The sequence below is a fragment of the Peromyscus eremicus genome, chromosome 1 (genome assembly GCF_949786415.1).
Source record: "Peromyscus eremicus chromosome 1, PerEre_H2_v1, whole genome shotgun sequence".
In the NCBI taxonomy this organism is placed as follows: domain Eukaryota; kingdom Metazoa; phylum Chordata; class Mammalia; order Rodentia; family Cricetidae; genus Peromyscus; species Peromyscus eremicus.
Window position 1 is genome coordinate 79654943 of NC_081416.1, and position 11728 is coordinate 79666670.

An 11728-nucleotide genomic window follows, 5' to 3' on the forward strand; every position below is an offset into this window, starting at 1 on the left:
ACCAATGAAAGTGACCACTAGGATTAACAAGGTGCTTTTGAGAATGTCCTTGGTGCTGGCCCCAGTGGCATTGAACAGGTGAGAAAGAATATTGACAAATTAAATCCAAGGCTACACAGTGCTGTGGGATGGTCTTTCTGTATGCTGTAAATATGTGTTGCTACCATTGGTTAATAAAGAAACTGCTATGGCCTATAGCAAGGCAGAATATAGCCAGGTGGGGAATCCCAAGCAGAAAGAGAAGGCGGAGTCAGAGGAGATGCTGAGCACTGCTGGGAGAGCAAGATGTAATGGAACATGAAGCCATGTGGCAAAACATGGGGGGAGAGTGGGAGGAGGGAGGACAGGGGAATCGGTGGCTGATATGTAAAATTAAATTAATTATAAAATTAAATTTTTTTAAAAAAAATTAAAAGAAAAAAACCATAGATTAATAGAAATTGGTTAATTTAAGATGAAAGAGCTAGCTAGCAAGAAGCCTGAGCCATCAACCAAACAGTTTATAATTAATATAAGCCTTTGTGTGTTTATTTGGGACTGACTGGCTGCGGGACCAGGCAGGACAGAAACTTCCATCTACAACACAGTCTTCATCTTGGATTACGAACCACCTCTGTGATGCTCACAGTATCCAGTAAAGTCCCACCAAGATGGCTTAATGTAATGAACAGGTTTAACCATGCACACTTGCGACATAAAATCCCTTCACATGGAAATTAATCTGTATTTTCACACCACCAATTTTTCCTTATCAATGTAATACCTTGTTACCACAGAACATTTAAATTCCCTTTCTACTTCTTCCACATACGTATAGCTGGGGTAGGGGAGAACTCCCCCAGATGTATTCACAGGCTCCGGCTTGGAGTCTCCTCCTATGATCAGAGAGGAGTTCTCACCCTCCCACCCCCTGCTCATCAAAACCATTTAGGAGACTTAAAAAAAAAATGCTAACTTCCATACCCCACTTTTGGCAGTCAGAATTCACCAGCCTTTTCAGGGCCCAGGGGTCACCAGTGTCAAAGCTCACAGGATGAGTCTGATGGGTACCAGGGATAAGAAAGACTGACCTCTAGCCTGCACATGCCTCCAGGCTGACATTCAGCTCTTCAAACAGATTTTGTACAATTTTGAGTCTCTCTTGGCTCCAAATGTCTAAGCCAGTAGAACTTCCTGTGCTGACAGCTATGTTCTTATCAGACTGGAGAGAGTCTGTAAGGGGAAAAACATAAGGAGGCTCTTATTCTCAGGTTCCAGCCCTCCATTTATAGGACTCTGGGTGAGCATCACCTTAAGTTTTGAGCTCTGGGTGCTTGCCTGTCTCATGCTAATCTTAGCGCTGGTTAATATAACACAAGTTTGTGGTATTGTTGTTTGTTTTGTTCTTTGTTAGGTCTCCTGGCCTGGGCCACCTCTCTTGGTCTGTTGCTCTTCTCCTGCTCTCCCTTCTCCTCTGTCCTCTCATGGCCTGGTTTATTCTGCTGGCCATGTTCAGTCTGGGCTCTTCCCTCTGCCTGCTTTCTCCCCTATATCTAAAAAAAAAAAAAAAAAAAAAAGAAAAAGCTTCTTACTTTAGAAGTAGTTATGTCCTCCTTTTATGTTATTGTATTTTCACTCACATTTTGCTTTTCTGAGACAGAACATTACTGTGTAGCCTAGGCATGATGGCTAGTCTTGGTTGTCAACTTGATTACTGTCTTTTGAGTCTGGCTTATTTTGTTTAATATGATGATCTCATGTTACACTCACTTTCCTGTAAATGACATAATATCACTCTTCTTTCTGGCTGAATAATACCCCCATTGTATGTATACACACCACCTTTCCTTTGTCCATTCATCCTCTGATTGGTCTGTCTCTTGGTTGGTTTCACATCTTGGCTATTATGGATAGTACTGCAATTAATTATGGATCTGCACCATGTGTCTGCACTACAAATGGTGTCTCTACACTATGCTGACTTCAGTTCCTTTGGGCATGTACTCAGGAGCACCTGTATGGAGGTGATACTGCCTTCCTGTTTTTGAAGAGAGGCATATAAAAAGCCTCGTTGTGTTTATGTGCGAAGGACAGATGTGTGGAGTGCACATGGTGGCACCGAGCAATTACTGAACTAGACCACTCTGTGGGTAGAAAAAAAAAGATTCAGTAGGTATCAAGTGCCAAACCATCTCTAGGGTGGGTGGACAGAGAGAAAAGCAAGCAGATTTTATGACAGTCAGCAGGGAGGGATCTGAGCTGATACAGACTGTCCCCACTGATCCAGAACCAGGTGCCCTTGCCAAAGGTAACTGACCTTTGGGGGAAGCTTAAGGGAGGTTCCTGGAAGAGAAAGGGTGGTTCCTGCTGAACAGAAACCACTACTGCTGTGTGGGGGACCAGCCTCCAGGCAGCCCGGAGCTCGAGAGGAATCCATGGCCCTGGTGTAAGCTAAGATTTTTCTATCTGAGGGAGTTAGGAAAAAGGACACTCACACACTCTCTTGATGGTTTCCTTCTTCATTCACCAGCCTCTTCTGATGGACTGACTGGGCTGGACTCGGCTGGCTCTCTAACAGCTGTACAAAAGTGTATTTATAAATTGTTACATGAAGTATTTCCTCATACCAAGGTCTCTAACTTTAATTTACATGTCTTACTGAAGGAGACCTTCACAATGCCTCCATGACTCTAGTCCTTCATTATGTATTGTGTGCAATACACAAATAATACAAGAGCCTTAGGTGGCTGGTGGCCAAAGTCATGGGATGGCAGCAAGGCCCCCTCAGCAAAACAATTGTTGTTTTGCACGAGGATTCTTCAAGGTCAAGGCACTCTAAAAAACATCTGTTCATTCTAATATCTATCCCATACAGTGATTCTGCTAAATTCCTTCAGAGTACAGGTAACATATTTTTCATCTCCTTTACATGATTAAAACAAATATTCCATATATATTAATGTTTAAGTAATTTATTGCAGATTAACAGAACATGAGCAGACAGTATTTTTTCACAGCCAACTCTTGTGTTGGCAGGCTGCATACTGCAGTTACAAAGACAGGATCAATCATTTTACTGTTTATCTTGAAAGTTAATCTTATAATAAGGAATCTTAAAGGAATCATGAACCTAAACTTTTGTATATAAAGGACAATCAGTCAGCTGTACTTTAGATCTTTAGGGTGTATACCCATTTATCAATAGTTTCTTATATCAGGAGATTGAGGGCATGAATGAGTACAATGAGTTAATTATCACCTTTGATCGTCAACCAACCTTAACAGTTGGACTACTTTGTATTTTTGACCTCAGCTATGTGTCTTTTGAACATTAGATGGTTTTCTGTGTTTTTTTTTCATCTTAAAGCTATTGTCACAGTATCTGATCTAACCTGAAGTTATTACAAGGCTTTGTTTGAGCTAATGATGCACACCAAAACCTGGTACTGCATCTTGTCAGCATTAAGAGAATTAGGGCCAGCCTGGCTCTCCGAGAATTCAATTGTTCTCCTTAATCATTAACCTGACTGAACTGTGATCTAAAGCAGCTCCTTAGGTGAAACTCCTAGACCCTAGCTGTGAAACATATCCTTGTATATACTTTTATTCATCAAAGCTCTGTATAAGATAGCATTATCATTATCAATTAGCTGGTACAGCTTAGGGAGGAAGTCATCTTCATAATAATTTGCAGGTAAAAGCACCCAGTAGAACGGGATGTTTCCATGAAATAAACGCATTACCTTACAGGCAGTAGGGAATTCCCCCACACCTAATTCAACCATGCCAGATACCAGAAAAAGATAGCAAACATATACAGGCATGGCAGAAGCAAAAGACACTCCAGGATCTGTGGTCTCTGGGTGGGTGGCTTGCCTAAATGAGACTGACCCATCAGGGGGTCTTCTCCTGTGGGCTAACACCTTGACCTTCAATTGCCACCTGCTGCTGCTCTGACATGGCCACTGGCAAACCACCTTAAGAGATTTTCTTTCTAGTAAACAGAAAACTTTAGGATTGTTTACCCACGAATAATCTTTCTGTTTACCTGCCAAAGCCCTTCTGTTTAGGACAATGTCACCAGCACCACCATTGTGGGGGAAGAGGAGCTTTGGACCTGGCCTCTAGAACACAAAGAAGCATTAAGTCTATCTGCACTATAATTTTTTTCCCTGGTGCAGCAGTTGAGAAAAGTCTGCGCCAAGTTGCTTGGAGGAGGAGGGATGAGAGGGAGGAATGAAACTGATAGAACATGTAACTCAGGGCCATGTGCACTTGAAATGTAGCTATTGAGACCAAGAAATTGTAATTTAAATTAAATTTAATTGCAATTAATTTCAGTTTTAACAGTAGCCTATGCTTGGCAGCTTACAGCTTAAAACAGCACAGATGGGGAGGATGGTCAAGGCAGTAGAACAGCCATTGTCCCTGTGCTGGTCCAAATTACAAATACATTGTGGAAATCAGTTTGTATCCTTGGCAGTTAACGCTGTAAGTACTCATCAGCTCACTCCGGCAGCGTCCCAGTCCAGATCAGCATCCCACAACCCGACTAAGGCTTGCTTTCCTTTATGCACTCACTTTAAGAGCAGACAGAGATGAGGAGACCCGGAGACAACTCAGCAGGGACAAGGGGACTGTACCCGGCAAGGAGGACACAGCCCCAGCACAAAGTGCTCTCCTGACTCCCGAGACTCGCTCTGCACTTTTTCATGACCAGCACAACTTGCACCTGTGAAAGTTAATTTCTCCACAAAATGCTGTTTTCCCCAAATCACCAATCTTTTTTATTTTAGAATTTTAAATATTTTTAGTGAATGTATAAAACAATAGGGTTTTGACTTTTTTTATACATTTACATCACTTCCCCAACTCTTTCCTTCACCTAAGCAGTTTCAGCTTTCATTAAAAAAAAAAAATCTAGGTTGTTTTTGAATCTAGTTTGTGCACATGAAAGAAAATAGGTGATGTTTATCATTTTCCTCCAACTATCCTTTGTTTTTTCTCCCCGCCACACTCCATTCATTAAAAAAAAGATGTGTATGACCAGTGGTAGTGGTGTATGCCTTTAATCCCAGCACCTGGGAGGAAGAGGCATGGCAGTTCTCTGTGAGTTTGAGACCAGCCTGGTCTACATAGTGAATTCCAGAACAGCCAGAGCTACACAGAGAAATCCTATCTAGAAAAAACAAAAACAAACAAACAAACAAAATCTCATTTGTCATGTTTCTCAGAACAGGGAATATAGTGCATATACAGGAGGCCCAGTTAATTATGTTAAAACTCCTGGATGTCAGCTACCGGTGGCAGAAATTAGTCAGGAAAATGAGGAGGGTCCATTCTCTTTTCTTGTTCCTTCCATTTCCTAGCTAAAGCTAGCTATCCTGCTCCAATGTAATGTCAATTTATGACTTTAACTTTCAGTACATCAAGCTCTCTTTCTTTCCTTTTCCCTTTTGAGAGAGTCTTATGTAGCTCAGCTAGACTCAAATTTGCTATATAGCTGAGGATGACAGAGGATGCCCACAATGACTATTCTTGTCAACTTGACTACATCTAGAGTTAACTAAAATTCAAAAATGGAGAAAGAGCCACTTCTAAACTGGATTTGAGGATGGAAGACATGCCTTTAATCTGTGCCACACCTTCTGCTGGAAGCCTATGTAAGGATGTGGAAGAAGGAAGCTTTTGCTCTTTGCATGCTTACTCTCACCTTGCTAGCAAATCCATTTCTTCAGTGGCATTAGAGCCTACTTCTTCAGGATTCCTGTATCTACTGAAGACCAGTTGAGACATTGAGCCTCATGGACTGAGCAACTTCTGGATTCTTGGACTTTCTGTTCATAGCCAGACAGTGTTGGATTAGCTGGACCATAGCCTGTAAGTCATTCTAACAAATATTCTTTGTATAATTTTTATATTCTCTTTGTGTGTATGTGTGTGTGTATAAAGAGAGATTCATTCTATGTTTTCTACCCTAGAGAGCCCTGACTAATATAATGAATGTCCTTGAATTTCTGATCTTCTTGCATTCCACATCCCCAGTGGGATCTATATGTATTTGATACCATGCCCAATTTATTAGGTGCTGGATGGTAATCAAACCCAGGGATTTTGCATACTACACAAGCAGTCTACCAATGGGATTACACAGGAGGCCCCAAACTGAGTAGTCTTTCTAAAAATCTAAAAATGAACATCATCTTATCTGATATGAATCATCATAAAATATAAACACTTAGAAAACCCAAATCTAGGGCCATTGAGATGGCTCAGCATGTACAGGAACCTGTTGCTACCCCTGGCAATCTGGGTTTGATACCCAGGACCTACATGGTGGAAAGTGAGAACCAGGTCCTATACATTGTCCTCTGACCTTCACATCAGTGCTGAGGCATGCAAACACCTCGCAACACACACACACACACACACACACACACACACACATACACATACACACATACACACACACACACAAACACTCAGCAAATAAAAAAGTAAATTAAAAAATATTATAAAAGAAAACAAAAATTTTGGTATCATAAATTCAGTTAATCATTATCAGCACAAAATCACAGGTATGACTGGCACAGGTGTGATGGTACAGATGTGACTGGCACAGATTGATAGCACAGGTGTGATGGCACAGGTGTGATGGTACAGGTGTGATGGCACAGGTGTGATGGTACAGGTGTGATGGCACAGGTGTGATTGGCACAGGTGTGATGGCACAGGTGTGATTGGCACAGGTGTGATGGCACAGGTGTAATGGCACAGGTGTAATGGCACAGATGTGATGGCACAGGTGTGATGGCACAGGTGTGATGGCATAGGTGTGATGGCACAGGTATGACAGCACAGGTGTAATGGCACAGGTGTGATGGCACAGGTATGACTGGCACAGGTGTGATGGCACAGGTGTGATGGCACAGATGTGATGGTACAGGTGTGATGGCACAGATGTGATGGTACAGGTGTGATGGCACAGGTGTGATGGCACAGGTGTGATTGGCACAGGTGTGACGGCACAGGTGTGATGGCACAGGTGTGATGGCATAGGTGTGATGGCACAGGTATGACAGCACAGGTGTAATGGCACAGGTGTGATGGCACAGATGTGATGGCACAGGTGTGACGGCACAGGTGTGATGGTACAGGTGTGATTGGCACAGGTGTAATGGCACAGATGTGATGGCACAGGTGTGATTGGCACAGGTGTGATGGCACAGGTGTGATTGGCAGAAGTGTGATTGGCACAGGTGTGATGGCACAGGTGTGATTGGCACAGGTGTGATGGCACAGGTCAGTAAGCCCAGCACTCAGGAGGCTGAAGCAGAAGCATCAAAGATTGAAGCCTGTGTGGGTTTCATTAATTAACAACAACAACAACAACAACAAAACCTGAAAGAAAAACTAAAAACTATTGGGCTATATCATAACGGCCTTAGGCCAGGGAAGAATATTTATTTATTATCTCAATATTTTTTTAAGATCATCGGGATACATTGTACTTTCCTATTCGATGTTTTGATTAGTTTGACCTCTGTATACCCTCTGAAATCATAGTCACATCAAGCTAACAAACCTTTTTGGGGGAGTTGGGGTTTGAGACAGGGATTCTCTGTGTAGCCCTGGAACTCCTTTGTAGACCAGGCTGGCCTCAAACTCAGAGATCCACCTGCCTGACTCCTGAGTGCTGGGATTAGGAACAAAACATTAACACTTGGCCAAGTGAGATGGCTCAGTGAGTAAAAATGCTTGCTACATAAACCAGGCCTTCAATCTCCAGAGCCCAATCCAACTGAAAGTTGTTCTCTGACTTCCACACACATACCAAGGCAGGTGCATGTCTCCTCTCTTTGATTCCACACAAATGATAAATAAATAAAGATTTAAAAATACTAATACTTGATAGTGTGAGTAAAAGAGAAATGGAAGTTCCTTGTTTTTCTGGTAACTGGTGTAGAATAATGAAATCCGGACTGGGGACAAAGCTCAGTGGGCAATGTGTTGGCCAAGCATGCACAAAGTCCTGGGTTCAAGCACCATCTACATCCCAGGTTGTGCCAACAATCCCAGCACCTGGGAAGTAGAAGCTGGAAGATCAAAAGTTCAAGGTCTGGCCAGGTCTTGGTGTTGCACGCCTTTAATTCCAGCACTTGGGAAGCAGAGGCAGGTGGAGCTCTTTGAGGTCAAGGCCAGCCAGGTCTCCAAAGTGAGTTCCAGGACAGCCAGGGCTACATAGTGAAATCTTGTCTGGAAAAAAAAGTTCAAGGTTATCGGTGGCTCTAAAGCAAGTTGAAAAACAGCCCGGGGAACATGAGACCCTGTCTCAAAAACAAAGTCTGAAAAAATTGTAACAAAACGTGTTTTCTGTGTTGCTGGGAAGAGACCCAAAGGCCTTACATGTAAGCAAGCACTCTACAAGTGACCTACATATCCAGCCAACTTCCCCCCTTTTAGACAATATTCCAGTCTGAAAAGGTTGTATACTGTGTGGTTCTCATTATGTGACATTTTAGAAAAGGCCAGACTATGAAACCAGTAAAAAGATCAGTAGCTGCAAGAGTTTGAGGGTGGTGGGGAGGATAGACTAAAGAGATAGAGTATGGGGGACTTTGGGGCTGTAAAGGTGGACTATGTTAGCCTTGTACCTGTCAAGCCACAGAGTGGGGGCTGGTGATGAGGCTCCGTGGAACAGAGCCAAGTTGGTATAAACTGTAGACTGTACAACACAGAGTAATGGGGATATAAATTATGGACTTTTGCTAATAATAATACATTAATAGCAGTTCCTCAATTGTAAGAAATATACCACACTAAAGCAAAATGGTAAAAAAACAAGAAATATATACAAAAAGAGGAAATGTATGTGGCAGCTCTATGCTTCCCACTCAGCGCATCTGTAAACCCAGGAAGCTAAGTCTCTGAGGGAGAGTAGATCAGCTGCAGCATATCCTACTGACTGCAAGCTTCCCAGAGACACAGACTCCTCCTCAGGGGGCTGGAGAGAGGGCTCAGTGGTCAAAAGCACTGGCTGCTCTTCCAAAGAACCCGGGTTCAATTCCCAGTGCCCACATGGCAGCTCACAACTGTCTGTAACTCTAAGATCTGACACCCCCACACAGACATACATGCAGGCAAAACACCAATGCACGTAAAATAAAAATAAGCAAGTTAAAAAAAATTCCTCCTCTGGTTAGATCCGCCACCCCAGGTCATGGCCCATGGATCAGCTGCTGGATTTGGTAAAGGAATTAACTATAGTGTAGAGATGGCTTGAGATGTGCCATCTAGGCTGAGTGACTATCGGGATGACTTATTGTCTTTCTTAGTTTTTCTTTCAAGAGGTGTAATTCTTGCCACAACCATCCACACTTACTCCCTTACCCCTTACCCCTTACCAAAGATGAGACACAGGCTCTTCCTCTCTGGCCTGATTTATTTATTTATTTGAAACAGGGTCTCACTATGTAGCTCTGGTTAGCCTAGAAGACACTATGTAGACTAGGCTGGGCTGGAATTCACAGAGAACTGCCTGCCTCTGCCTCTCAAGTACATGGGTACCACCATACCCGACATTCACCCAGGTTTTTAAGAACAAGCCGCCCTGAAGTGGACCATATAGCAAGAAACTTTGAATTGTCAAGGAAAGGTAAAGGAGGGAGAAGCTTATTACTTATGAAAATTAATCTGTAAGTGACTTACTTACGCTGTGCTTCAGTCTCTGGGATTATCCCTGATGGTTCCCTAACATCGTATTGCCACAGTCTTTCTATAGATAAATCAAAATGTATCTAATTATTTGAAAGTTTATTCACTGAGTATGTACAGTATCCTAATACTCTTTCAAGACTCGGGAATGTGGCAAAAATCGGGGTAAATCCATTTTCTTAACTAAGAGAATGGGAAAGACCAATGAACAAAAAAATAAACCCTGTCTCAAAAAACAAAAAAACCTAAAAGTGTGTGTGTGTGTGTGTGTGTGTTTGTGTGTGTGTGTGTGTTTGTGCTTGCTCATGTACAGCCCTGGCCGCCAATGTTTCTGAACACGGTGAGACAGAACCCATGTATGCATGTGCAGCCAGTTATGAAATTTATTACTTACAGATAAGCAACAGGGGCCCACGGGGGTGGAGACTCGGGCGAGCTTCCAAGGTGGAAGGAATCTAGGCTCTGCTCACTTACATTCCAGCTGAAGGACTCTGGGAAGCAACACTGTCTGGATTTTGTTCCTGGGGTCAAGCCATGATTTGCCGTGAGTTCCTGGAGGTGGGGATGGCGACTGCAACACAGCTTGACCCAGCCAGCTTCTCCGGGACTCTGAATGTCGCATTCCCAGCACATGCTGCAGCTTTCTTGCGTTCAGGTCAAACAGGATGAGACCAGAACCTGTCAAAGGCCACCTGCAGACTATCCTGTGAAGATTGCATTTGAGACACCAGGGAGAGGTTGGTCATCTGAAAGCTTGACTCTGCTAGAAGGTCCACTTTGCACACACAACTGACATGTGGGTGCTGGCTGTTGGCACGTGGCCAGTGAATGAAAAAATGAAATAAAGTAAGGAGGTTTTTGTTGTAGGTTTAAGAAGAATGCAGGCAGAAGGAAGAGCCCAGACTAAACATGGTCAACAGTCTAAAATGGATCATGAGAGGAGAGGGAGAGAGGGAGGAGCCACAGACCAAGAGAGATGGCCCAGGCCAAAAGACCAAGAAACTGGCATAGCCAAATGGCTGAATTATCTAGGGATCAGGCTGGGGGAAGGGAAGCGGAAGCCCAGCCCCTGGGAGGGAGGGGTTTAGGGTAGGGGGCGGGGTGAGGAGTGCTGGGAGGAGCCACAGGTACTGAGGGATGCTGGGAGAGCCATTTGTCCCAGGTTTCTGAGACCTGACAGCCACGATTTCTTCCGCGTATACCTTTTCCTCGGGCAGCCTTCACTAAACTTCTGGTGCTGTGAAGTCATTCTTTGGCACTGGAACTCCCTCCCTCAGCAGAGCATGGTGCTCCTTTCCAGAGCCCCAGCTTCTTGCCTCCCTGCTGCCTCCACTGTGCGCATGCCAGGTGGAACTGCTTGTGGCTTGCTGTGTCCTTTATGAGGGTGGGGTGACCCGAAGATACAGCTGCCTCTGCCACCCTTCTTTCCTTCCATTCCTGGCCTGGTGGTCCTCTTAAAACTAGTTTGCTGTACTTCTGAGATGGTTCAGTGGGTTAAGAGTTTGTCTTAAAAGCATGGAGACCCGGTGCTCAGATCCCCTAGGACTCCCACAGAGGCCTGTGTTCCCAGCACTCAGGGGCAGACGCAGGAGATCCCAGGGACAGCTTGGTAGCTAGACTAACTGAACCAGTGAGTTCCTGGGTCAGCGAGACGCTGCCTCAACAAAGTGGAGAGTGACTGAGGAAGACAGTATCAACTTTGGGCCTACACACATGTGCACATACTTGTGACCACACACACACACACACACACACACACACACACACACACACACACACGGAGGGAGGGATGGATGGATGGAGGAAGGGAGGGAGGGAGGGAAGGAGACAGGGAGAGTCTGTTCAACTTCAAGTGTCTGATGCTTCCTTTGACATTCTAAACAAGTGTCTGTTCTCCACACACTAATCTGAAACCAGACTAGTGAATGTATGCGCCCAAGATGCCAGTTTCAGAATAAAATGGCTTTTTTAGTCCCTAAGGAGACCCTACACCCCAGTGTGTGACTTAGCTGCTTCAAAGTGCTAGAATGCCCGT

General features: G+C 44.0%; 1 long non-coding RNA gene across 1 annotated transcript; it reads right to left on the reverse strand.

Annotated features, from left to right (window-relative positions):
• Window positions 1–650: 650 nt before the first annotated feature.
• On the reverse strand, window positions 651–10730 carry LOC131899767 (uncharacterized). Its single transcript, XR_009376122.1, has 3 exons — window positions 10088–10730; window positions 2475–2557; window positions 651–1212 (listed from the first exon to the last, which is right to left on the reverse strand). It is a non-coding gene; the product is annotated as an uncharacterized LOC131899767 (long non-coding RNA).
• Window positions 10731–11728: the final 998 nt, after the last annotated feature.